The sequence below is a fragment of the Cebus imitator genome, unplaced genomic scaffold, assembly GCF_001604975.1.
Source record: "Cebus imitator isolate Cc_AM_T3 unplaced genomic scaffold, Cebus_imitator-1.0 Scaffold61, whole genome shotgun sequence".
In the NCBI taxonomy this organism is placed as follows: Eukaryota; Metazoa; Chordata; class Mammalia; order Primates; family Cebidae; genus Cebus; species Cebus imitator.
Window position 1 is genome coordinate 3024252 of NW_016107376.1, and position 5999 is coordinate 3030250.

The following is a 5999-nucleotide window of genomic DNA, read 5'->3' on the forward strand; positions in this document are numbered from 1 at the left end:
TAATCAATTGTCTGGCCTCGAGTAAATACTCAATAAATGTTGGTGGTGGTTGATGATATTGTTTAACTGTGGCATAAACAGGAGAAAAAGGAACCTGTGTCCAAAAACCAAGGGAAGGAAGGAACAGGAAGACAAGAGAGCAGTTGATAAATGATCATTTTACAAATGAAAATTCATGCAGCTCCTATGACTTTTCCAGTCATTTATTAAAACCAAACCATTCTCTGGTCACTTCTAATGAGAAAAGTGATCATAGTAATTTACTATGCTCACGTCTATATAACTTACAAAATTTCAGTCTTGCCTGAGAGTTAACATCTTCCCTCCCCTGCCTTGACTGTGCCTTTGGAAAGGGAAGTCCTGGGTTTCTCACTCTTCCTACTTAGGTGCCTCCCTTTCTCCTTCCTCATTTTGCTAACTTTTCTTGCTGCTGCAGGGTTAGAGCTCACAGAGGGAACGAGGTGCAGGAGATAAGAAAATCCTTACTTGACAAGGGCTGTTGGTGGCCCTTAAACCTGGCCCTTTTTCTAGTAGGTGCTTCTTTGGGGTTTTCTTATCTCTGGGAATTAACCTCTCTCTCTCTCTCTCTCTCTCTCTCTCTCTCTTTCTCAAAGCTTCCCTGAGAAAGGAATGCACTTGTGTTCTGCTTCTCTGTGACTGCTGCCACAGCCCCATAGGAGTCATTCACTGGTATACTCCTTGCTCCTTTTAGCACGACTCTATTTTTCTTGTGGGCGATCCCTTGAACAGGGCTTAAGACAGCTTTCTTTCTTGTATGCCTCTGATTTATCTAAGGCAGTTACTTTGCCTCCCCAAACTCAAAGGCTATGGGGTTACATTTTAAAGTCTCTGGGTGGTTCTCTGAAGCTCCTTGTCTCAGGCTTGAAGTGAGAGGCAGACAGTTCCTATAGCATGTTGATAACTTTCTCCAAAGACCTTCTCTTTGTCTTCAAGACTCTAACTCTTTTATGCCTTCAATATGAGTACATGATTGTAAGAATCATGTAACTATTTCTGCAACCCTTCCTTTGAAAAATTTGCATTATACTTCTGTATTTCACTTTGGAATATGTTTCTAGTGTTTGGGTACCTTAGGCAAAATGTCCTTCTTTTTTTTCTTTTTGAGAGACAGGGTCTTATTAGTCACCCAGGCTGGAGTGCAGTGGTACAATGTTAGCTCCCTGCAGCTTCAAACTCCTTGGCTCAAGTGATCTTCCTGCCTCAGCCTCCTGAGTAGCTGGGACTGCAGGCACACCCCCCACACCTGGCTAATTAAATTTTTTTTGTTTTGTTTTGTTTAAAGGCTGGTCTTTAACTTCTGGCCTCAAGGGATCCTGCTGCCTTGGCTTCCCGAAGCACTGGGACTGTGGACGTGAGCCACTGCACTGCCATGGCCAAAATGTGGTCTTTAGCACCATATTAAAGGTAAAAGGGAGGAATAAATCACTTTGTGGGTGCCTTGACTTTACAGACCATCATCCTGTGGGAGATGGGGGCTGCCGGGGAGAAGATCATTTACATACACAAGAATGGTAATTTTTTTTTTCTTTTTTTGAGACAAACTCTTGTTGCCCAGGCTGGAGTGCAATGGCCTGATCTCAGCTCACTGCAACCTCCATCTCCCAGGTTCAAGCAATTCTCCTGCCTCAGCCTCCTGAGTAGCTGAAACTATAGGCATGCATCATCATGCCCAGCTATTTTTTTGTATTCTTAGTAGAGACAGGGTTTCACCATGTTGGCCAAGCTTGTTTTGAACTCCTGACTTCAGGCGATCTACCCACCTTGGCCTCCCAAAGTGCTGGGATTACAGGTGTGAGCCACTGCGCCCAGTCAATTGTGACTTTTATGGTACTTGGTCTAATCACAAAATAGAGCTTTAAAGGTGAGTGATTTTTGGAATGATCACATTTAGTATTTTCCTCATAGGCAGAATTTTGAAAGAGTGCTTATCTGAGGGCTGATATATTATTGTTTTGGGAGCTAAAATGTGTTTAAAATATAACATAAAATATAACATAAATATAAAATATAAGTTGTAAGATGATTCCAGATTCCCATGTATATTGAAATACATCAGCCTTAAGACAAATTAAACAAAATGTACATGTATTTTGTTTAAATTGTTATTTTTTGCACTTCAGGCATAAATATTTTTAAATATGAAAACTCCCACATACACATATGTGTACAACTCAGCACATGTCAAAAATGCCTGTGACTGCCTTGCCATAGTTTAGGAGATGAATAGCCTGGCACAGTGGCTCACACCCATAATCCCAGCACTTTGGAAGACCTAGGCGGGCATATCACAAGGTCAGGAAATCGAGACCATCCTAGCCAACACAGTGAAATCCCATCTCTACTAAAATTAAAAAAAAAAAAATTAGGCATGCATGGTGGTGTGCGCCTGTAGTCCCAGCTGCTAGGGAGACTGAGGCAGTAGAAACGCTTGAACCTGGGAGATGGAGATTACAGTGAGCCGAGATCACACTGTTGCACTCCAGCCTGGGCAACAGAGCGAGACTCAGTCTCAAAAACAAAAAAGACATTCAACAAACTTAAATTTTTTTTTTTGGAAGGGGGAAGATGGAATCAAGGTTAACAGAAGAAAGTGCCTTTTAATTTTTGTATACTATTGTAATTTGTTTTACCTCTGGAAATTAGCATGTATCATTTTTTAAATTCAGAAAAATAAAGTCGGCATTTAAAAATGGTATATCTCTTTGATGTATTTAATGAAGTACAGTACTGACCATGATAACATATTAGGTGAAAAAGAGCAAGGTATAAAACATATATGCAATCCGACTCTGATTTGGGTAAAATGCAATTAGTTCGAAGACTATGGGGAAGACACATCAAAATGTTAGCTATGGCTGTGCACAGTGGCTCACGCCTGTAATCCCAGCACTTTGGGAGGCCAAGAAGGGCAGATCAGGTGAGGTCAGGAGTTTGAGACCAGCCTGACCAACATGGTGAAATCCTGTCTCTACTAAAAATATAAAAATTAGCCAGGTGTGGTGGTGCATGCCTATAGTCCCTGCTGCTTAGGAGGCTGAGGCAGGAGAATCACTTGAACCCAGGAGGTAGAGGTTGCAGAGAGCTCAGATTGTGCCACTGCATGAGTATTTTACCATTAGCAAAATAGAGAAAAAATGATCAGAAGAGAGACTCTTGCAGTTCTATTGGGCTTTCAGTTCTTTGGGCTTTTCTAATGTTTAAGTCCCTTTTACTTTAGGTGCTAATGAAAAATTTATTTTCCAAATAATAATGCCTCATCTCTCTAAGGAACGAGGGATATAAAAACTGCTTTTTGATTTTAAAACTCTGAACGCTACAAAGATATATAAATAATGCTGTTTGTTTCTTTATTTTTCCACCCTGTTCTAGGATTTGGTCCTAAAATGAAAGAGTTTAAAAAAATAACATGTAGATTCCTGACATTCTTTCCTAACCAGAATCGTGTCTAACTCCTAATATGAAATTCTTCCTCAAAATATATACTAACTCCCTTTCGTTTTTTATTTGATGGCTTCCAGCCTATTTTTTTCTCAAAAAAAACCAAAAAAACACACAACAAACTGGTGTTATCTTCCTAATTCCCTTCTTTTAAAAATACGGATGTGTGATTTGTAAATAAATGTGTTGACTTGCAGAATATGAGCTTATGTGACATTGAGCAAGTGACATGAAGTGTTCTACTTTTTATTAGTAAAAAAAAAGTGAATATTAAAAAAGAAAAGCTGATAGGTCTAAAATGGGTTAATAAGCATTTTAAAGATTTATAAAGTTATTTGAAACATATAAGTCATTATTGTGTTATTGATATTTTTCTATTAGTCAAGCACACTTTTTCTGTCTTTTGGAATATGGTCTATTTTGGTCAGCCAGTATTCTCTGAGTGACTCAACACAGTACCATTGGAGGATTTCTCTAGTTTAACTTAGCAGTAATTACCTTAGATGGAAATAAAACACTTCAGTCTTGATCAGCAGGAATAAGTTTAACTCTCTAGAGGTTGATAGGCTCTAGAACATTCCAAGTATGAGGAGAAAGTTTGAAAGATAAAATGTGCTTGTATGTTGTAATATGCACACATAAGTGACTTTGAAAACTGATAAGAAACTTTTTAATAATTTAAAATAATACAAAGGTTTTTTTCTTAAAGAGTGAATACATATAGCAATGGCAGCACTATGGAAGTGTTATTACATTTTAGTTATATTTGTCATTTTTGGATCATATGACAATTCTAAGTGATACTGTTTTCTACCTAAACTATTACTTAAGTAGGGTAAAATTAAAAGTCATCTTTGAATTTTCTCTGGGTTTTAATTTATCAGTTCTGATCATGTAGCAACACAGACAAAAAGACTATAAAGGAATGTGTGCGTGTGTGTATGTGTATATACGTTTTCCCTTTCCTGGTGTGACTGGGTCTGATTTGTGTTCTTTAGTTACCTTGAACAGTTCTAAATGCTCAGATAAATTACAAGAGAAAAGGAGCAAAGTACTAACAGCTCTCCAAGGTACTAAATTCTGTTTCCTGTATTCCCAACGTGGGTCATGTTTTTTCACCTGAAAATATTGACGACTATAACAGAAAACAATAAGGAAAGACATTTTATTAGGCAATATGCAAATTAATCTCCTGGTAATATATCCATTATGAAAACATACTAGGAAAATAATTCTATTAGAAAAAAATGGGTTAAATATTATGACAAAATTGTTCAGAAAGTGAAAGGAAACCAGTATTTATTGTTCTAGGCAGATTATGGAAATATATATTGATATACATATATCAGTGTGTGTGTGTATATACAGACACACATATATATGTGTATATGTATATACATGTATAATTGAATATGTATGTATATATATTGATATATATATACACACATAATATATATTGTGTATATATTGAAATGTACATATGAATACATTGTATATATACACACATTATACATATATTGAGATGTACACATAAATAATATATGTATATATCAATATGAACACATATATAATTGATGTGTATAATTATATACATATGATAAATATACACACACACACACACACACAAATTACCTTGTTATCAAATATTACCTGTTTAATATGTGAAGAAAGACAGTATTTGAGGCAGCATCTGTGGTAATCCATCTAATTCTAAGGACCGTATTCTTTGTAGCGTTATCAAGCTGTCTTTGCAGGAGTGATGGGGCAGGGAATATGTCATAAATGTTAAAAGGTTGTGAGATAGACTCTTTCTTGTGCAGCTATGTTAACATTTTTTGTCTAGCTTTTATAACATGCATTGCCTTATCGGATCAAGTTTGCTTCCTAGATCTCAGAAGTTGCCCTCAGTCCTCAGGTCAGCCTCAGAAAGTGACATGTTGTGGTTCCTACGATTGACTGCTTTGGTTTATATCCCTGGCTTTGCCTCTGGGTGTAGGGGGCCAGCCACGGGACCAACTGAGCCTACTTAGTATCTTCTATACTAAGTTACACTGAAGCTCTTGCTCTGCCTCTCTATCTTTGCTCCCCATTCCAGAGGAGATGTTTTTTGAACAAAAGGCTTTATCTCTAAAAATAGTTTGAAAAACAGGGTATCACATAGTCCTTAAGATATTTTCTAGTTCTAACTTTCTGTGAAGTTATAAAAGCAATTTTAAAGAATGGATCCCGCTATATTGACTTTAAAATATCATCCTTTAAATTTGCTTCAAAATATTTTTAAATTGGGAATTTCAGAAAGAGCCTCCAAGAGCAAAATCCACGTTAAAAATCTATGACTGAGTACTTTGAAATGGCAAAGTATGAGGCAAACTGCATGGTTTTTATTTTATTAGGCAGAAAATGTATAATTAAATTTCTTCATGATCCTAATTTTTAAAAACATGTTTTCAGCAGGGCGCGGTGGCTCACATCTGTAACCCAGCACTTTGGGAGGAAAAGACGAGTGCACCACTTGAGGTCAGGAGTTCAAGACCAGCCTG

General features: G+C 37.1%; 1 protein-coding gene across 7 annotated transcripts in view; it reads left to right on the forward strand.

Moving 5' to 3' along the window:
* TRDMT1 (tRNA aspartic acid methyltransferase 1) overlaps positions 1-5999 on the forward strand; it is a 74603-nt gene that overhangs the window by 3549 nt on the left and 65055 nt on the right. For 6 of the 7 annotated variants that reach the window (XR_005200468.1, XM_037739005.1, XM_037739007.1 and 3 more), the window contains one exon: positions 1304-1425. The gene's annotated coding sequence lies outside the window, so the exon portion shown is untranslated. Of the gene's footprint in view, positions 1-6; positions 531-1303; positions 1426-5999 lie in introns of those variants that run through there. The other variant, XM_037739003.1, reaches the window with a different exon arrangement.